This window comes from Chroicocephalus ridibundus, chromosome 3 (genome assembly GCF_963924245.1).
Source record: "Chroicocephalus ridibundus chromosome 3, bChrRid1.1, whole genome shotgun sequence".
NCBI lineage: Eukaryota > Metazoa > Chordata > Aves > Charadriiformes > Laridae > Chroicocephalus > Chroicocephalus ridibundus.
In genome coordinates, this window is record NC_086286.1 from 106,805,918 (window position 1) to 106,828,836 (window position 22,919).

A 22,919-nucleotide genomic window follows, 5' to 3' on the forward strand; every position below is an offset into this window, starting at 1 on the left:
AACTGTCACCTTTCCCTCTACTTGTCGCTCCTTTTCCCTGCTGCTTTCCTTTCATTCATTTGCATGCTGTAATCCCCAGTTTATTCCTTGAAACGCCTCACGTCTCAGAGCTTTTTTTTTTTTAATTTCACAGAAAATCCCTAGATTAATTTTTTTTGGTGGTTCAAAACTTTACCTACGCAGGCAATTTGAGTGAGAATCTTCATCCAAATCAGTTCTGGAGTGATTTCTGCTGTAGAAATCAAAACATGGGAGCAACTGGAGGGATTCGCACGCAGGGAAAAAACCACAGAGAGAACAGAATATTGTTTTAGAACATACTTCTGTTTCCTCAGCAAAAGAGAAGCGGGTTTCAATTATATTAAGCTGATGATTTAACCTTCAGTTGTTTTAGATGCTCTCAGCTGGGAGCTAAGGCATTGCAAGACTAAATTAAAACTGGACGCATAGATGCAGAAACAGAATAAGTAATACAGCAGGTGGTATGTCCTTAACATCAAGGTGCAGTAGCCAAATTAGCTCTGGCCCACAGTATACAGTTAGGCAGACACATGTAGCAGGAATGTAGCTTTTGCCCACCGTGCCGAGCCGGAAGCTTTCTCCAATTCAGTGAAAAATTCTAACCGATGTTGGTGGACATTGATCAGGGCCTACTTACATTTGTTTTCACTACCGCTTGCTGTGCTTAGAGATATTAAAATATATAGCTGCCATAATAAGCATTCAATTTTTTAGTTGTAGCTGTATGTAATACAGGTATGCAGAAAGCTTCTCAGAGCAGCACAGGGTAGTTACATAGCTGTTTACAATTTAGTAAAGCTCATACTTTTATACATCTGCTTGGAAAGTTTCCCTCATTTCGTAAAAATAAAACATCCGAGTCCTCTGAGTTTTTGGCATGCAATACTTTTTTAGAGTGGTTTAATAAGAACTAGAATTAATTCCTACAAAATCATTTTAAGTTTGGAAAGTACTAACCTCTAACACAATTAAAAAAAAAACAAAAAAACTTACAGAGAAGCGGAAACACGTGAAGCAAAATAATTTCAGTATGGAAAATGCCCCTATGAAATGGATATCTACTCACTTAAAAGGATCTGCGGCACCAAGATTTTTAGGCCTCTCTGTGGTACTGAATGATAAAGACGTTCTGCTTTCTCCTCCACTTATAATTGCACTGCTAGGACGGCCACAGGAAAGTGAGCTGGATACTATTTTCCCTTGTCCCTGTACCTTTTTTTCTGCTGAAAAGTCAGTCAACTGAAAATGAAGGTCTCACATGTCCAAAATTACAGAATACCCAACTCAGGAGCCTGGGTGCTCCATAGGTGAAATTCAAGGCAGAAGTTAACAAGGATTTATACTGTGGTTTATAACTTGCCAGAAGGAAGGAACCTCAGGTCCCAAGCTGAGATATGGTATTTGTCTCTGCTTTTCACATCCTAGAAATCCAGTGATCCCGAAGACTGCAAAGTCAGAATATACCCTTTTGGCCACACCACCCTCCCAGGCCCTTGTGCTCATGTTCAACCACTTCCAAGGACCGCCTCTGAGACAATCCCCAATCCTCCTAACCCCTCTCCCCCAGAAAATTATTACAACTAGCATGTGAAACATTTTGATTGCAAGAATGTGGTAACTTTCATAAGAAAATGTGTCAAACACATAGTGGTCCAATATACATCGATTTATAAAATTTTAGAGAAGACATTCCGGAATTTGAGCTTTACTCATGCACCGATGGTTACAAAGAAATGGTCCTTGGGCAGAGTCATCCCACCAAGCGTGCCTTGTACCTTCTGTGGAAGCAGCACTGTACTGGAGAGAAGTGGACTTAGATGTTCTGGTGTGATCCCGTGAGTGAGTTCCCATTTTTTTTGTCTTTCAAATGTTGTGTCACTTCTTTTGAAAAGGTGGGCACCTCCTAGCCCTTGCTATCTGCACTGCACTCCGTCCTAAGCATTCCTGCTTTCCTATTCCTACTGACCACACAAATCTCGTGGGAGGAATTTTAATTCTTTTCACTCTAAGGATCATATTCATTTTATCGCTGTATTCGCTTTTCCTTATATTTGTCTCGGGGCTTTTCTTTTAGGGAAGATCCTTTGTCAGATACTACAGAGATGTTTTGAGATAATGTTTGTAACATCTTGATCTTAAAAACACTGGAAATCCTGCAATCGCACTTCTCTGAATGTCTTTTGTTGCCTCCTGTTATTATACGGGCATATTATATTTTGGATTTCCTTTTCATTATTGTTTCCTTCTATTTTGGACTTCATATCTGAGGATTTTAGATGTCTGTGTGCCAGTGACAGTGTTAAAAGAAGGTCATACTGCTCTGGAACCAATTCCCTGCTGCTTCTTAAGCAGAAAGGAAGCACACTTAGGATTCTGGAGAAGAGAAGGCTCCGAAGAGACCTTAGAGCAGCCTTCCAGCACCTAAAAGGGGGCCTACAGGAAAGATGGGGAGGGACTCTTCAGCAGGGCGTGTAATGATAGGACACAGGGTAACAGTTTTAAACTGAAAGAGGGGAGATTTAAATTAGACATTAAGAAGAAGTTCTTTACTGAGAGGGTGGTGAGACACTGGAACAGGTTTCCCAGGGAAGCTGTGGCTGCCCCATCCCTGGAAGTGTTCAAGGCCAGGCTGGATGGGGCTTTGAGCAGCCTGGTCTAGTGGGAGGTGTCCCTGCCCATGGCGGGGGTTGGAACTAGATGATCTTTAAGGTCCCTTCCAACCTAAACCATTCTATGATTCTATGATTTGGCCGTTCACAGCAGCCAACTATCTAACGGGGCTGTAAAGGTGTCTGCCTTCAGACAGGGCGTGAAAAGTAGACAAGGTTTCCCATTCACAAGCTGTTGGGTGATATGAACCATCACAAACTCAAAGGTTTATCATTACAGCGTTACCATATTTCTTCAGCGCAGGCAGGCTCACGCAGCCAGCTGCTGAAATGCTGCACCCAGCTATTGCCTTCAGCTCCCTCACAATATGCAGTTGGTTCAACCTACAAGAAGCTAAATCTGAACTTCAATCCACTCTCACAAGCATAATTATATTTGGTTATGCTTTTTAAGGGGTATCTAGGGAGCACATCAACAAATAGCTATTATCATTTCAGTTCCTGTAAGAACTCGAAAGCAACCTAAGATTACGAGCATGTCTCTTCTGTGTCTCACTTGAAGCTGTTATTGACACAACCCACACCGGCATCAGCAACGGTTCCAAGTTACTGGTAAAATCAGTCCTTGAAGTACATGGCTGCGGAGGAAGAGAGCAGCAGGACCAGAGGGACCCAAACCCACAGGCGTTCCCTGCCATAGCAACCCGGACCCTGCTCCTAACGGCAAACCTAGTGCAAGCAGAAAATATTAAGACTCCATCTTCTTGTGTATCTGGTACTGCCAAAAATAGTAGAGCTTTTGCAAGGCCTTTCAATCATTCCCCGCTAGCTGTCAGCTCCTCTGCCCTGCCAAGGAAGGAACCTTTCGCCATAGCTGCCGATGAGCTGCAAAGGCAGCCCGTGCCGGAACGTCTCCCACCCACGGTGCTGCGAGGGAGAAGCCCGGCTTGTCAGTTTATTTCATTGTATTCTGATGAGACGGCCCAGACTTGTCCAATTAATGTTCCTCTGAGATTTCACTAGATTGCTGTTGTCCAATATCCAATTTCACATACCCACCAGTGAACCTTCATTCTAATTTAATGTCAAAACAGAACTGGCTAATGATTCATCTGCTTTGGGGGGTTTTTAGTAAAAGTATTTTCCTCTCTATTCATCCTCTACCTTAGTCCACCATTCCCAATTACGTATGAATAACATAAATAAAACATGAAGATTTTGTTGAAAGGACAGGTTACACTGAAAAAAGATGAATTGTATTTACCATATATCAAATACTTTGATATTGTATTGATGTATTTATCATATCATATCAAACCACATTTAAATATGTATATTGTCTCCTTTTTTTCTGAATAAAAGGAAATGTTGGGTTAAGGAAGACAAATCTCAGAAATATTCTGAAAACATTACAACACCCATACTAATATGTATTCTTTCAGATTGTATTCCATCTCAAAAAATGGAAATTTTCTAAAACCCTTTCCACGATTAAAGGAAGTATTGACACCACCAACAGCAGCAACGCTTCTTTAGCAGAGTTTTCAACTAAAAGTGACAGACATTTAAGTAATGAGGAACTCACTGACTGCATAATCTATTTCGTATATCTGAATCAAAACTAAATAAGGGGAACCAACCCTAGAAGAAAAGGTTTGGTGTTACAAGGACACAGCTCAGCTCCATGCACTGTCTGGCTTCATTACTCCTTTTATGCAAGTCACCATGCCAAGTCAGGCTGAAACACAGGTTTGATCATTTTTTTGATGGCCCAGGAAAGAAAACATGATTAACATTATGACACGCTCCAGATTCATGTTAGTATGAATCTGCATTAGCATGAACTAATTACAATTGTCCTACAATTAACAAGGACTTATATACATGAATCTTTTAAAAGTTGTCATCTAAAGTATAATTCCTCCACATAGCTTTCATAAGAATATAATATGCAGACTAAATAGAGTAACTAGGCAAGCCTGTGGGGGAAAAAACCCAATGTAGTCTGAAAGTTAGCAGCACATCTAGCCCTGAAGTGATCCGAAATAATACCTAAAGACAGTCTTTTCCCTATTTAATAGCATAGGAAAATAAGCGGTGGAACTAGCAACGGCCACAAAACCTATTTCTTTCTCACTTCCTCTTCAGTATTTAGACTCTTTGAGAACAATACAACAGCAACAACAAAAACTCCTTTATATCTTTCACTTTTCAGAAGAGCACATTCCTTACAGACAGAACAAGTCTTTGCTATAGTGATCCATATATTTGTGACCTCCAGGTCCAATTACCGTAATCGGCTGCACTTACAAGAGAATCCACAAATTATTTAAGATGCCTCGGACTGAACACGGCATGATAAATACAGGTCTATTGGGAACACATCTGTTTGTTGTTCAAATAATTGCATCACTGTGCCATTGTCCAAAACTAGGCCTTCAAAAGTCTGGAACAAGCAATGCCAAAGTTCTCCGAATCTGAGAGACAATGATGCTCTCAAAGTGCTCTGAGTCTGAGAGGTGCCGCTGCTGCCCCTCCCAGGGTAACACTGCTGGGAGGAAGAGACCGAGACTTTTCAGTTGATGCTGCAATTTCTTTTTCCAAAAGCAAATGATTAGGAGGATAAACTTCAGGAAAAAACCGATTGTATTTTCAGCTTTCCTTCAGATGAAGTACTAATGACCGAGCCATCAGATGTACAGTCATTGCACTACACATAAAGCAACCAACATAAACAAATTCACTTGCTCTTCCAATTGAACACAAGAAACATGTTTTGGCGTAAACCAGAAACCATAAACATTTTTTCTGCCCATTACCACCGTGAGCAGCAGTAGCATCTCCTACCTAATGGCAATACCTAGATGTGAGAGATCCTATCTCTGGTGTGGATCATGGGTCAGAAATAAGCGCAAGCAGACTACTAATACTTCAAAGGTTGGTCACAATTCTCCACAGAGACTCTGCAGGGACAAGAGCCCAAGCCTCATGTTGGCCTGAGGGAGGACTAGCCAGAGACAACCCTTGAAAGTGGGGCTGACAAAGACCCCCACAGTGATGAAGTGTGGCAGCTAGTGATTTCCAGGGGCTGGAAGGTGACTGAGCCTGATCCACAGGTCACAAAAAGGAAGTAATGGATAATAGTGGTTGGATATTCCCTTCTGTGGGGACAGAGAGACCTATCTGCTGACCAGACCAGCTGTCTCAGGAGTTTTCTGCTTCTCTGTAGCCCAGCTCCTGCACATCCTACAGCAATTGCAGAGTACACCCAGCCCCCGGGCTACTCCCCTGCGCTGTGCATCCATGAGGATCAAGGAAGGGATCACTTAAGATATCCGGATGTAGCAAGTCCATAGGGCTGGGTGAAATGCACCCAAGGGACCTCAGGGTGATGACTGTGAGTCCTTGCTCTGTCTTACATAATTTTAATATATTAGATTTAAGGTACTAATATAGTCAAATATCACACTGAGATATAACATAAAAATGCACCAGCTTTTCATGTTATAAACCGGTCCTTCCATCCTCCCTCAAATGTATTTGTAACAGATATTTCTATTTCTATTAATGAATCTTAAGTTTGAATAACGAGCACGCTTACATCCACCTGCAAACCCCAAAAGCCTTATAGAAGCACAGCAGCTTTAGGAGTCAGCAAAAGACAGCTATTGCCTCAGAAGTTACAAAGAAGTCACAAAGAAGTTACAGTCGGGCTGCAGTTGTTTAATGAATTTCAGAGTAAGCCATGGAGAGTGATTTGGCGCAAGAAATGGCTTATGAAAAAAAAATTCTGACTGAGTTATTATGATTTATTTATCTTTAAGCATCTGATTGTGTTTTGATCAAATAAAAATTCTAGAGCTTGCTATATATGTTGGAGCAGAACAAACACCTTCATTTTCATTCTCGAAAATATGAAATATGATAATAATAGTTCCTTTTTCCCCCTGCATTAATTTACTTAGATACAAAGTATGCATGTACCTCACAATGCCTAGACTGTGAGGTCTCCTAGTTGGAGATGATGGTACTACAGCAGTACAGATAAATGCGAGAAAGGAGTCCTCCTGGGGAGAAGGATACCCTGGTTACTTGCTGTTGTTATTCTTGTTACTGCAGTACCATGAGAGTCCGCACCGCAACGGCTGCATGGTTTGTACAGATAAAAATGACTATAGAGCAAGGCTACAGCAGATCCCAGTGAATGTTTTCAGGCTAGGGAATTCTAAGCCCTCTATCAGATAGGTCCTGGCTGCCTCCCCACACTCATCACTTGCCGGAGTCGGCTGACAGACTGTCAGCACACACGCACATGCACTGCAGATACCGCTCCTGCCATCCCTGCCGCAGAGATTTATTGTCTCCTCAGTCATTTCTCCTGAGTAGAAGTCATAGTCCTCCTCACGGGCCATCTTGGACCCTACATAGAATCATAGAATCATAGAATCTTCACGGTTCGAAAGGACCTTTGAGATCATCGAGTCCATGACAAGCTGCTCTTTCCGCAGGGCTCAGGGCTGAATCCCCGCCGGGCAGATGAGGATTCAGCTGACCTACACAGAGGAAAAAAGTCCTCCTGACTCAGGAACAGCCTCCAGTGAGCACGCCAAACCCAGTGCTGGAGAAGTGGAGGTGCCTGGACATCAGAGAGGAGGCTGGACCTGGTGGCACCAACCTGCACCATGCCCCTGGTGCCTCAGTGGGCAGTACTTGACCGGTGAAAGGTTTTGTTGGAGGAGAGGAGGGATGTCTCCTTGCTTCCATCTCACCCACACTCTGCTGAACAAAGCCAGCCATGGCTTGGCCCCTCAGTTTTAGTCTGGGAGAGCGTTGTGGAATATGTTTTTATTGTGGCTTGTCAAAAAAAGCCTTTTTAATGCACAATGTCAATAAATTATGCAATTCAAAAGCACACATTATTCAGATAATAATAATAATATATACAAGGTAAATGCCAGGGAATCCCGAGTGTTATTTCTCCCTGCTGCTCCGGAATTCCATTTAAGATTTATATGAAAAAAACCACAGGGATCTTAAAGATTTTGATACCCATATTTGCACTGCAGAAACAGATCCATTAAACATGTAAAACAGAGTAACAGTCTTTCCCTGCATCTTTGTTAGAAAGAAACTAATCTTCATTAAAAATTAAAGTTTATGGTTTTGTACTAGGACTTGGCAACAAAACTCTCCCAATGGTCTGCTTTATTCTACTGTGTGGGAGTCACAGATACACAAAGAAATTCAGTTCAAAATTGTGAGTAAGGAGAGAGAGGAAGTTTTACGTATAAAAGTTACCACCAAACAAACAAAAAAAGAAACACCTTAACTGTTTACCTACATGTATGGGCCAGGTATCACAGACCTTTCTCACTGCCAATCAAAGAATAACTCGTGTATTAGAAGTGGTGACTTGAACTAGCAAGGAGGACACCTAATACCTTATATTTTATTAGTAGTTTGACTATCACGTATGGTTGCTTTTAAAAGCTATTTGCTATATCCAATTTCAAGTTTATTAATAGCTCAGAAATAGAAGTCACCTATATCAGTGGGGAAATGCTGAAGTCTATTAGGACCAGAGTCTGTCTGTTAAAGCTCTCTGTTATTACACTCAAAGGTGGCTTTTACATGTTTGTCACTTTGGAGAAGTTGAGACTCCAGACCTAAGTAGCACTCTCCATCCTCTATGGGACAACCGCAGAGATGAATTAGACGTCTGCAATTTCATCTAGCCATTTCCCCTGGCCAGGTGAAAGATGCCTTGGAAACTGGGAACCAGGCGTATTTTTTCCAAAGACTGCTTTGCCATTACACGAGTCAAGTCCATTTTGTCATCCTTTGGCCCAGCACGCAAACTGAAGTAGCAGCACGCTGCAGAATTCATGCCTACACAGAACTGGGACGTGCCATTCCTGATGAACAGCTGCAAGTGACGGCGGAAAAATGGAGAAGGAAGGGTTATTTTTAGGAATACTTATTTCATAGATTTAGGTTACACAAATCTTTCATGCAAAGAGAACAAACAGAGAAGGATGCCTGTGCCTTGTTCATGCCCTTGGCAATGTTTGATAGCACAGGGGGATATAGAATTCAGAACACAAAACGACTACCCACACCTCCATCCCCAACGAGCAGGCATTCTTATGGAAATAATAGCTTTCTCTTTAAGATAGAAATTTGTCTTTATTACCCATGTTTCATTCAATATTGAACAATATGATAGCTTATTGCGAGCCCCAGTCATTTGGGGAGATTTTGCTGAAGGTGGGATAAAACAAGGATAGGTCTCAATAAGCAGGTTATCATTTTTTCAATTCCAGTTGAACAGTTACGCTTCTGGGGACAATTTCTGAGGAAAGAGACTGCATAATTTGTGCAGTCAGTTTTTGAGAATACAAAGTAGGAAGAGCAGCAGGGCAGTTTTAACCTGTGAGCTGATGATACCACACTTTTAAAACTATGTAGCTTTCATAGGTTGCTCTAATCTTTAATCAGCTTAGGGTCTACGTACCACTAGATGACCCAAAGATGCATACACAGAAAGGGTATTTTTGATGCTTATAAAGGTGAAAAAATAGATGTAAAACATGCATAAAGGTGCCTATTCCTCTGCAATTGATGATCCTCCAGTGCTGTGGAAGGAGCCAGGGGGAGCCTGAGGAATCCTCCGGAGTGTTACAAAGCTGGCAGTCATCAGAGACCTGATATGCTCTTGGGAACAGTCTTAAACTGAAGCACTGGAGATGACAGCGCTGCCTCACCTCTTGAGAAACAGGGAATAGAGGCACACCTTATCTACAAGATGGGAGAACGAGCTGCAAGTCAAACATCTGCCAAATAGAGATGCTAGACTCTTATCTTTTAACAGGCTGCCACAATCAATTATTGTGAGATAACATCCATCTTCTCTGATGAAGATTTTCTCGATTTTGCACAAATAGCAGAATGTTACTCAGATCACAAAGAGCTCTATAATTTAGCGGTCACACGACTTGCCAAAAAAAGAGCCAGTTCCTGCCTCTTTGCTAATGCTCATTTAAGTATTTTGTACAATACAGAATTACTTTCACTGGGCCCAGCGAAACGTCCCCAGTGTCAGACTGCCAGAGAGGGTTACAGCACTCTCCCAAGAACAAGGAAGACCGAAGGCAGACACCTCATTTGGAATTAATCAGAGGCGTATATGGACCTGTGCCAGCTACATCCCACAACAGCATGCGGTGTGCTCCCCTAAAAAGAAACAATTACCCTTTTCTTCAGCTCTGTATGTTTTGGGGGTTTTATAAGGCTTGCAAGGGGCAATGGGGCTGCACAGAGTTAATTAGTTTTCTGACCTGGACAAATATTTTACTGTTCTTTTGTGATGCTTCTAGAGCCTTCATTTGCCATCCAAGAAATGCGAACAAGAACTGGTGGAAGGGCCGGGGAACATTTTTTTGTTGGTAAATGCATATGTGGAATGACAGAGCTTTTATGTATGTGTTTTTTTTAACTACAAGCTAAAATAAATGTAGCTTTAGAGGGATTTTTTTTTCTTGCTGTCTTGGCTATCCAGTTGAAAATAGGTTGTTTTCAGCCTGTTTATTTTTAATTCTTTCTTTCATGTTGCTTTCAAGGAAATGTCACCTCCCGAGAACAAAAGGTTAAGTCACGCAATGCTGAACTATATAATCAGCCTGCTCAACAAGCCTGGTCTGCTGAAAATATTAAAGAATGAGCACCTGACTAGTCAACAAGCCATCTCCATTGACATGAGTTCCTGTTTCTCATTGTTCTCATTGTTTCTCATAATTCTCATCTGATTATTCTCATGGGTCATCCCATCTGATGGGGATGATCTGATGAAGCACTGATGTTACCTCGTCACTGGTAAACACCAGCAATTTGTTTTTTCCAAGGATTTAACTCTGCCTCTTCAAACCAGAACCTGGAATTAGCAATGAAGTTGCTTAAGCCTGTCCCAACTGCACTGTCCTGATAAAAGAGTAAGGGGCTCACTATTCAGATTGTTTAATCTAACCAAAAAACTATTAAGAAAGCTACCAAAAATCTTGGTTTGACACCAGCCAAGATTCCAAAATGTAAGTGGCCTGTTTATTTACACAAATATTGTGTGCAACTACGGCAACATCCCACTGCATTTCAGACTGCCGGAGATCAGGTTTTGTTATTCAAACACATAAAAAGCAGGAGGTAACTGCAGCTAACTTGCTGTTTGGAGTGCTTGGAGTAAATCTTACAAAAAGTTGAGTGTTCATTGCAATCAATACAGATAGCAGAAAAAATAGTATGCAATCAAATGCTAGGAGACTTTGGATGGTTCAAAATATCACCACAGAATCTTGCAATTTTCAAATCCTTTTTCATTTTCCTGCGATTATTTTATATTATCTCATGGCAGTAACGGAAATTCATTTTGTTGAACTATCTCATTACAACACCAACAGGAGATACTGTGACCTATGAGCTAGAACAGAAACTTTATTGTTACGTGACATAAAGTGGAAATTTGTATCAATGCAAACGTGGGAAAAAAAAAAGTTAAATAAAATAAACTACTACTTCAATACCTATGGATATTTCCCTTTGCCCCAGCTTCAGGAAAGGATGCTCCTTTATATACCTGACTGATTTTTGTGGCATGTAAGTAAATGTTTCCTATCTTTCAAAGGTAACCTGCTATTTGCTGTCCTTATTTTTTCGTATCTGAAATAATGAGACCAGGAGGAACAACAAAATTATTTATATGATCATACAAGGCAATACTTAATTTTTTCTACATTGTGTTACTGATGAAAATATGTTTGAAGAGCTTACTCCTATTCACTTGCATAAAAACAATAATTAATTCATGCTGTAGCCTATTCAAATTCATGGATATGGCATGGTCTGTTCTTGGTCATAAAGAAAATAGCATGAATGCTGGTCCATTTCACAGCGCTGGATTCCTCGCTGACATGCATTGTGCGCTTGTCATCCTTCCTAACAACGGATTCGAACAATTGGAATTGGGAAACAGACACTTGGCATTCCTTGCTGGAAATCAGACATTTAAAAACATGGAAAACGGAAAGTCTGAATGTGGTTACGGATTCAACCACTGGCATCAGGGGTGAAAGAATGTAATAAGCCTTTGTTTAAGGTATTTGCACAAAAATGTCATCGCAGAATAAGATGCACACAAAAATGACATATAACTGGAAGAAGCACGTAACGGACTAGTATTAACTAGCCTCAAAATAATACAATAAATATGCCAGGGGTCACATGTGTTTGCTATTTGACTCAGCACAACGAAATCCTGCTGAAGCACAGATGCTCATTACAGTTTAGTATTTTGTTGTGATTAATATTGATTCACAAGTCACTGACTTGAGCCCTGATTCAGCAATCTGTCCACCTTTAATTACATGCTTAACTTTAAAGTATATACTTTAGCATTTTCTTGTGTTACAGCATAGACATTATTACTAGTAAATCTATTATTAAATTAATAAATATTTAAATCAGTGAATCTAGTAGCATTCACCATGTACATGTTCGGGTCACAACTTCAAAACCAATGTCTATCAGTATTTCAGCTGAAAACTTTAACACACAAGCACGAAATGAAAAAAAGTAAACAATTGTCCCCATTTGCTACCACTTCATAGACATATATAGCTGTGATGCTGTCATCAGTACTCATGCAGTTTATACGTCTGGCATCCTCTGCATCACACTGCAGGTGCCAGCCTACTTGATGGTGTCCCTAAGCATGGTTTATTACATCTCTGAGACTTGCCGAGCCTTTTGCTGAAAGAGAGATACCAGACTGAACAGAAGATTACAACTAATTGTCTACTGATTGGCATATGGAATCCATAAACAGGGCCTTGAGTACTGCTACTTTGAATACTTAACAAATTTCAACATGCCTTTGCAGAAGCAAATTAGGAGAATATGCTGCTGATCTCTAATTATTAGTGCCCTGAATATCTATACATACACACAGCATATTATAAATTATGATTACCCTTTCATTTACAGGTACTTTGCTCATATAAGTAAATGAAAGTTCTGAAAGATTTGGTCAATATCTTTTTGTTTTACTGTCCAAGGGTAAAATTCATCCTTCAGGCACTGCTTTGAGAGAAGGATGAGGGTAACACTCAGTAAAGCAGACGCAGTCCCCTGAGGACGCCTTGCAACTCCAGAACTGTAGCAACAGCAGCACCACTTCTGCTGACTCAGTTACACTGGAGCAGGTGGGTTTGGAGTGAGAGGATAGGCTTTGCTGAAGGTATAAAAGAAAACAGAAACATAAAATGTATGTTCCTGTACATATGTTTATAGTTTTTGGTCCATACAATGTTAGTAAAATCTAGGCATATGCATTTTCTCTGAATGTATTCAATGTAATTGGCTTATTTATCATTTTTAAACTAATGCTGGCTGCATTTATTATATTTTTGGATGCCCACTGATGCAAATTAGATGAGAATTTGTCCCTACTCTGTGAAGAGCTACAGCAAAGTAGGAAATGCAGAATGAAAAATAAAGCAGCACCGTTCCTGAGACCTGGGGGATAATCCTTTGCTCCCTGCTGCTTTGCCCAAATGCAAAGAAGCAAAAACCATCATGCTCAAATAATTCAGTGGTCAAACCTGGCTCTACTACGTGATGCAAAACAATCATTACCAAAACCAGCTAGACCATAAAAATGAATATGGCTATGGTTCAAATTAACCTAGAAACAGAAAAACACACAGAAAATTTCTAATTTACTTTGGTGAAGGATACTACAACAGACTAGTGGTGTTTGTTTCAAGGAGACATGATCAAGTAAACAAGAAGAGTGCAGAAAATGTGAATGCACAGCCTAAAATGCAAGAATTTTTCATGCTTTCTGGTACTTCAGAAAAGCATCAGTTTGGTTTTTTTCCAAACATGTAATTAGCTTATATATTTCCATACACACCTTGACATTCTACATGGTATCCTAGATATGTTATTCAATAAACCCTAAAAACAGTGGTGTAAATAGACAGAACAGTGACTCCTTAGTCTTCCCACATTTTTTAACTGATTAGACAGCATTATAGCTTTCACAGCAGCAAATACTATAATTAAGTCTATCAATTTCATTACAACTTCACTGTTTTCACCTGCTCATTCTCCTTCTCCAAAATTACCCTTCTATAGCTGGTTTTATCCAGAATAGCATCTGAGATGCATGATTATAATTTGGGGCTTATTGCACATGCAAATTTTGGAAAGTCCATAAAAAACCTGTTCATCCCCGTGAATTGGGTGTACGGGATAAATGAAAACGAAGAGGGTCTCACGTGCAGCTTTGAGGATGGTCTGCCTTGGGAAGGCTGCTGTGGTTCCTGCCCCTCGTGACCCACATCATCCTTGTCACAGGAGTTACATCTGCATTGGCGGTACCTCAGCTATCAGACCATCAACCAGTAGCTGCTGGGCTGCCCCCTTTGCAGCACAGAGGACTGGGAGGTGACTAACAGAGGTGAGATGAGGCAATGCTGACGCTGGCAGATGAGGCTGTCCTGTTCCTCCCACCCTGTGCCCAGACACCTTCTCTCACGCTGCTTATCCAGCCCGATGCTCAGCCCATTCAGTTCACTGAGCTGGCAGAAAAACAAATCCAGAAATAAATGAAAAAATAAGTAAGTTCATTTCTGCTGGCTTACTGAGCTAGACCCTGGCCTTAGAGAGAGAGTGGGACCACACGGCCAGGGGTGAAGGGAAGGTGAGACAGAGCAGAATCACCTCGGTTTATGTCAGCAGGACCAGCGGCTTGAGAGAGATGAGGTTGGTGTTCTCCTCTGACCTCACCCCAAGTTAAACAAACACTGATTTCAACAGTAAACCCTTTTGTTAGGTGTTTAAAGTTAAGTCAGTTCCTTTAGACAGGACAGCCCTAGAGCTGAGGGGACAATAACCTCGGTGGGAGGGTGAAGGCAATAAGCAGGCAGAGACAACCAGGGCAGGGACTCTCTTACCTGGCTGAGCTAAGGCATTCACAACTGTACTTCCTCTCTTGAGAGAAAACTTACAAAAAGAGCTTAAACTTAAAACATCAAACCTTAACAGAAAAGGAAACTAGTTACTGTGCAAGTGTTGGGGATAAGAGCAGAGTCAGGAGAGTTTTCAGCTGAAAGTTTTTGCTTAGTGCCAGGAATTGGATCCGGTGGCATCAAAGGCTCCTGGGAGGAACCCACGTCGGAGTCCTTACACAGCCAGCTACACTTTGATGGGTACAAAGGTCATTTCTTAGAGTGCTGATATAGCCAATAACAATGTATTTTTAAAAATACAAACTTAAGATCAAATTTCCAGTGAATTATCTTTGCCCAATACTAAGGCTGTCATTTTTCCTTAAAACATACCTGAATTTTTTCAACAGGACAGTGAAACTACTCCGTGTGAATGATTCTTCTGCGTGAAAAACTCTCTTACGCTCTGTAAGCATAAAAAGAGCTCAGAAATTATGATTGGCGAGGTGGATATCTCTTATGAGACTACCAAAAGAATTTAGGTGCTGTTTATGAAATGTGGGTGACGTTATGAAACTGCCGTATCACTGAAAGCCTTTATCTATGTGAAATCTGCTATTTCTGATAGTGTTTCTGTCATTTATCTCCCAGGCCAGAGACAGTGAATGATTATTACACTTAGAAGACAGCCACATAGGTGAGACAGCTGTGAAGCAAAAGGCAGGATAAGGACCAGGCATGACTTCGTAAAGCAGTTCCCTACCTTTTTCTTCAGGGAGAACATTTGAGGCAGTTAAATTTCCCTGGATGGCTTCCAGATTTTGTTCGGTGACTATCTAAATAAAAATACACAAGGCGGTCCTGGAAGCAGAGATCAGAAACACACGCCTTGGCTCCCACCGGAGAGCCCTGAGCAGGCAGCAAAATCTTCCTTATCTTCTCCTGGAGAGTTGCTGAATTTCAAAAGAAACGCAGTGCAGAGTTTTTCTTTTCTAAAATGACCCACAGCAGTTACAAGACTTATTATGACTCATGTTTATACCTCCAAGGGCTGAAAATTAGACTTCCTCAGCTGCCAGGGACGGAAGCTACTCCGTAATAAGCTAGGGCTTAGGTATACCCTGTGAGTTCAGCTTCCAAAGACGGGCACCTGACTTAAGATCCTTTTGGGTCTGGACCCAAGAGTTGTAACTGCATTTCCCTGGCTGCGTTTATCTAAGATTTTTCCTAAGTCAGCTGCTCCAAAGCTGGTCTTGTTCTCGTACCGCACACAAAGATAATTTTTCTTTCGGCAGTTTGCTCTTGAATTTAATGTTAGATGTTGTAGCATATGGACTCATTTGCAGATAAATTCACAATATCTTACGAAATTCTGGCAATGGAATAATGTTCTGCTGTCTGTACTTTGGCCTCAAGAAATTTCTTGTTCACTAAGTGTAAGTATTATAATGTTAAAATGAATATACTTGTTCTCTCATTCTGTCACTAGAGATTATCGTTATGACCTTATGCTAATGTGCTATTTTCCACATGTCCAGTGATTTACAAGACTCCCTCATGCCTTGAAACAAGCCATTACATATACAACAAAAGCTCTATAGTTCTCCATTCTCAGTCTAATCATGTATTGCTGCATCTCTGTTCTTTCCCAACACTTCTTTGTTTTCCAGAAACCCAGGGCTGTAGTTACAAAAACCTAATGTACCTGGTGCCTATTTCTCTACAACATGCCATGTAAGATGGCAGAGGACAGCAAAAACACATCATTAAAATCAGAAATACACGGACTCACTTTTAAAAACCTTTTTTTCTTATATTAGTCGGATAGTTGTCTGGAAGAGGAAATGAGCAACAGTTCTTTAAAGCATCTTTAACAATTCTTTGTAGTTCAGATCTGGTCTGATCGAAATGACTGCTGGCAGCTGCACTATTAATGTGCAGTATCCAGAGAACAGAGCAGAGCAGACTTCTCCTTTGCTACTCTTTTTTTTTTTCTTTATTTCTTCTTTTCTCTCAAAAACGATCTGAAGCTATTACAGAAGTCACAATTCCATGCTCCAGATGGGAGAGCAAAGAGGAACACACGATGGCTCACTCTCTACTTATGTGTTTGGGTTTCTGTCCAACAAACAGTGACGGTCTGGCCTGAGTACTCAGTTGAAGGGACTGGGAAATGCTCCAAAAGCCCCCAGTTCAGATGTGCACAAAGAAGCTCTTATGGCTATATTTACTTTTAGCATCCTTTGCAGTCCCTACTGACACACACCTCACACTGATTTCAAAGGGAAATTTTATGAATCCATACTGACACTTCCAACACTGACCCTTTCAACACACTGACCTCATGCTTTTATAAATGCAGCATCTTCAGCCCTTCCATTCCAGCATATTGGCTAGAAAAAAAGTACTTTGGTGACTTGTGATAATGGCTGCTACTTGAACTCAACTAATTACTCATGCAGGTCATGTGGAAAAGCTGCTGAGATAAAACACTGAGAAGAAATGAATAGGTGGATAGGATGCTACTGTACAACAGCATTTGCAACTGCGATCAAGGAGCCTGGAGGAGGTATCTGGTCTAGGCAGAGTAAAAGGGGAATAAACTGTGACGCAAAGTAAAAAACAAAGCTGATGTGAGAGAGAGGGAGAGAAACCACTTTGGAGGTGTCCATAGTGCAAGTCGCTGTATGTCACGTGGAGCTAGCTCAGGGGCAGTGCCGCTTTGCTAGTGGTAGGTGGAATACCAGGCTCCAGCGGTGCTTTGGCTCCAGCCGCCCTGCGGGTAGCTTTGGAGGGGCACAGTGGCAGCCAGCCTGCCCCTCCTCCCCATGACATGGTGGGAAGATAGGTTGCAGCATGGGGAATCCCTGACTTTCACACCAAGCGAGGTGTGCTGGGACGCAGTGGTCCGTCAAAGCCATCAGGAGTGCCTCAGAGGTGGGAGAAAATGCAGCATGGGTCTGACCACAGAGAACTGTAAAACAGGTGGTGGTTGCTGGAGGATGAGAAGATCAAGCAACAAAGCAAGATCTGAGGACAGACACAGGGTGTGGACAAGGCTGGGAAGAGAAGGAAAATTCTGGAGGCTGTCAGGGGACCGCAGTCCCAAAACAGTGCTGGCCTTGCCACACAAGCACAGTCCCAAGTCTCGATACTGGCTTTCATCTTTCCTTAAAGCCTTATGACTTACAAGCAAAGAAAGAAAAGGTGTAACAGGGGTGTATGTATCATCTGCTGCCCTCTAAACACCACTGCCAAGAATTGAGCCACCTGGAGGTATCTCCCTGCCTGTAATGCTTGAATCATCAGCTTTTGCCCAAAGGAAAAGTAGTTTCCAAGTTGCCCAAGCTTCAAAGAAGCTTGTTTATGACCGCTGCCACCTTAATGAGAGCTTAACTTGTGGAAATGTTAAGCTGCATGTCTTGGTGGTGATGGGCACTGGCACTGGGATGACCACAACTTTGCTCTAACAGAAACACCAGAAATAATAGAGGGACATACAAATCTTTCAAAAGGTTGTTATTGCCAAGTACAGATGAGCCTTGCACTAACAGGGGTTAAACAGAAGGTCTCGGGAGGTGAGTTCTAGCTAGAATTACCTACAGGGACTATTGATGTCTCTGCTAAGGAAAAGTCAATGGGGTGGAGAGAAAAGACCTGCTGGAGAATAGAGGAGAAAGAATAATCAGAAGCTGCTGAAGACTCCACTGGCTACCATTCAAGAGAAAAACAAATCTTCCGAATTTTCAGTTTTGACAAAAGGTTGAAATTTTAATGATCCGTGACACAGGTATGACAAATGGTTCAAAAGAAACTACTGTCATGTTTTCTTATATCACTAACTTAAATTGGCCTACTTGTATTGGAACACTTTTAGATACAGGTATCGTGAAGGCTTTTCTATTACTAGGACAGACTGCTTTGGGTTTTGTTGCTGGCTGGGTATCCTGTACTGGAATATCTTCAGAATATCTGAGGACCTGCTTATAATTCCTGTTTCTAAACAAAAGGTGAAAAAATCCAAACCGTAGAGGGATGAAGCGAGGAGCCTGACTCAAAAACTATGTTTGGTTCATTTCCAAGGTTCACTCCAGAAAGGTACTGCAAAGGTGAGTATTAATCACTGTTTTAAAATTCTTCAGTGGTCTATATTCTAAAGAAAGTTGCATGGACAATGTGAAGAGAAAAACAGTTTTGACAGCAAACACTGGCCTGGGATTAGGGGAATGTGGTAAGGAAGATGTCTGTATCAGCCAAAGGATTTGGTGCAGGGTAGCCAGCAATGAGGAATTCTTCCATGGGATGTAAGCTGTTCACTTCGGGTTCTGTGCCTTTAACTAAGCTGCACCCGGTATTGCTTGTAAGGAATGTAAGATAAGTTAAACATGACAGTTATTTTGCTTTCATGCAGGTTTCTATTACTTTTACTTAGATTACTTGCTGTAATTGTGACTTTGTACAGACATACTATCTCCTAGACTAGAGACCCTTATGATTTGTAACGAGCAATGCCAAAAGGTTGATGGAGTTCAGAACTGACAGCGCCTCATAGTCATATTTAAAGGGCTTCCTCAGAGCAGACTTTGCCCTCTTGTGCTCCTCCACTGTGGCGAGGTGGCGAGTTGGTGATGGAAGCAGCATCAGCAGCTTGGAGAAGTGCTGGGGAGCACGAGAAAGGAAAAAAGTGGCTACATCTCCAGAAGCCCTCTGTCTGGTGTCTTCAAAACTAAAACCTAGGTGCCGTGGGTCTGGTGCCCTCAAATCTAGAAACCCAGAAACCTTCTGTCTGATGCCTTCAAACCAAGGTGGGCCATGAGCCAGACAGCTAGTTCTGGTGGCAGCGGAGGTCATTTCTTCCTTGAGGACCACAGGTGCGAGAAACGTGGCTGGGGGCAAGCTGGATGTCTGGTCCACAGTTGAATCACCATCGGCAGGAGGCCATGGGGAGAGGGTGGAGGGAGCTGTCCTGGCAGGTAACACGTGGATCACAGGTTGGTCACATCTGATCTCAGAGAATCCTTTGGGTACATTTAAAGCACAAAGATGCCTGAGTGATTTAACTGTTCAAGGATGGCAGCCCATCACTGCAAAGATTATATTTGCACACCAAGAGCTGCATTCATACGGAAGGCTAATGGATGGCTTAGTAAGAGTAGCACAAACGTTTCTGTGGCTTGATTTATTGCCTATATGAGTCAGTTAGCCTCCTATATGCACCCTTTTTTTTCCCCCCAAAGGCTGCAGGGACATCATTATGAAACTGGAGCCTAACACTTGTTAGTGTGAAGGCTTTAAAATGTTTGAATTTAAATAAATATGGAAAGTTGCTCTCTCTGTTCATCTTTTTTTGGTATTCCTTATTTTCTGTGTCAAAATTTTCAGTCATTCAGTAAGATAACAGAGAGTATAATACAGCACGGTCAACACTTGTGTTTTTATTTTACTTTCCCTGATTTCTTCTTGAGGATCCAGATCATTAAATCAGGAGACTGCAGAATAAACATAACTTCCTTTACTGAAAAGTGTTCTAATCCACATTTGCAAAGAAAAGCTTGAAAATGTGAAGCAAATGAAACCTAAAAGCTCAGAAGCCAAGTAAAAACCAAACTGCAAAAGTATTTTTAATAGGAAAAAACCCACATCATTTTTAAACAATCCCATGATTTTTTGAGGCTGACTCATGATTTTGTAATGTTTAAAGTTGGCAGTACTGATACCCTGTGATTTAGATGACTAATCACACGCTGAAAAGCTAATAATCAAAGTAAGCAGTTTGTGAAGTACCCACAGACTAGAAAATATGTATCTCAACTACTCAGCAAAGGCTTATGCATAAATTGACAACAAATAGAATCAGTTTATATAACTGCTTCACAAAGAGAGAAAAGAGCTAATCAGTTAATCAGTTATTTTATTTGTATCGCATAATGCTACCAGCTGCAGTAGTGAGCGTGAAGAGGGAAGAGTGTGGAATAGGGAGAATAACAGGGTAGCGCTTCAGCGATGCATTCACAGGGAACGGGGCAGCACGGACGGAGTTCAGCAAGCAAAACGCAAGAGTAAGAATTGTTACTGAAGGAAGGCTGCAGTCACCCTGACCGCCAGACAAGAAAATGGCTGGGGGAAGGAAGGAAACAAGCACAAAAGAAAATCAGGAGAGAAGGGGTCAGCTGGCGACCAAGAGTTAAATCCCGGTGCGATGTGCAGTCCACAGAGGACGACTACGGGAAGGAATAGAGAGAATTAAAGCGGCAGAGGAAACGCCTTTTGAAGACAGGTGGAGGCAACAGGGGTGAATGCTGGCTTCTCAGCAGGTTTTCTCATTAGATCACTTGTTCATGCACACTAGTTCTCAGCTGGGCTCTTTCCAATCTTTTATCTTATCTGATATTAAGCAGACGGCAGAAGGAGGTATATGTAGCACGTGGCTGGCACCAGCTATGGTTCCTAACAAGAAGATGGATTCTTTTCTGAAACTCTGCTCATAGCAAAATGACATTGATAAAAGATAAACGATGTACATGTATTGATGCTGCTCGAGCCGCTTAGTTCCCTCAAAGTAAAAATGGCAAGGAAGGATGATTTCTAATTTTCAGAAGTTAAAGAGGAGTTCAAGAATTATAGCGAATATGGTGGGACTTCATTTATTGACTTGCAAAGGCAGAAAACAAAACACATTTTGAAAAGAAACTACACATTAATCTGAATAAGTATTTTTGTAGCTACTTCAGTGCAAAATATAAAGAATATGCAGCAGTGGCCTACAAGTCTGTAACGTCTTTATATAGAATTTGTATCTTCTTTATATAAAATTTATATTCTCTTTATCCAAAATTAAATACGGCTGTTAGTAGTTTCAGAAAATTCTTCCGCAAAGGCCTATTTAATTACAAGTCTGCCAAATGGGAGTTTCATTTTCTTTTGAAGAACCTGATATAGACAGGATATTACATTAGTAGGATCTGTAGTCTGATCCTGTGTGGAAGCTCCTATATCCCCGGGAAGAGAAAAAAGAAGCCGCACGCTGTTTGAGAATGAAGGTCAAATCAAAGCAAGCAAACCCAAGAAATCAGAGTGAATGGGGCAGAATGATCCATCTGTATTAGGGCTTTCTGTAGCAGCTGTCACCGAGCAGCCGGCACCGTAGTGTCTAAAGTGCTGCGTAATTGGAGTGGATACCAAAATTCGAGGGGAGATTGCAGACTAAACGGGAAAGACGGAGGGATGTATTTCACAGCTGTCAGCCAGATAGGAGAGATATTCCACTCCTTCCTCCAGATGGAGAGCGGCTCACATTTTGATGCAGCGAGTGAGGGGGTGACTGAAATGCAGGGATTCATTCATGAGCTGCACGTACGACACAGCTTTTTGATAAATGCTGTAGTAATGCATAGAAAAAGGTGTGTGGGGGGGGAGGCATCAGCATAATTAATCCCTTAGTGTAGCAGACGTAGGGGTCACTGAAACCGAATATACTGTTTCAGGATACCTGCCTGACATTCAGAGCCGATTTGCCCCAACATTAACTGTGGCGCTCTAGCTGCCAGAGACCATTCTCTGGTGACAAATTTCTACCTCTGTTGACATCATTTCTTAATGAACGGCAAGTGCAAGATTTACTCAAAAATATAAATATTTTTATAGGAAGGCATGCAAGCACAGAAATGAAAAAAAAAAAAAATTTAAATAAATATGCTGGCAGGGACAACAGAAGAGTCAATGACTAAAAGCCCTAACAACGTGTCATGCAGAAAAAGCAGAGGGCTCTGACATAGGTATATTGGGTGGACAGAAGTTGCTGTAAACATTCACAAAGAGCAACTCGCCATGCAACATACTGCCAATGTACTGACAAATCAGTCAGTGTATGTCGAAGGGGTGCTTTTAACATCCCAACATGTCAATGCGTTTACTTCACTGAAACAAACCATTCATAATATTGATGCAAAACATACAAAAATTAAAGTGAAATTAATCTTCATTGTTCTGCCTTGGCATATAGACTTTGAACAGCACATCCTGCATATTCTACCTGCTCTTACTATTCACACCATTTAATATATGTTTATGTGATGCTGTACAATATCGTTGCACCTCACTTCTCCCTAGGTGCCTGTAAACTAACATACTGATCTAATGGTAGACATAAAACATGACAGTTTGGGGATCTGCCTAGGGGAGCTCATACATTCCTATTTTATTTCATGAACACTTTGCAAGCTTGTACCCTTGTTTATGTTTTTTATTGCAACCTTGCATCATTTGTTTTGTTTCAAGGAAAGGAGAT

At 41.3% G+C, this 22,919-nt stretch overlaps 1 protein-coding gene across 7 annotated transcripts in view; it reads right to left on the bottom strand.

Moving 5' to 3' along the window:
• DLGAP2 (DLG associated protein 2) overlaps nt 1–22,919 on the bottom strand; it is a 475,732-nt gene that overhangs the window by 398,923 nt on the left and 53,890 nt on the right. The gene's annotated exons all lie outside the window — the stretch shown is intronic.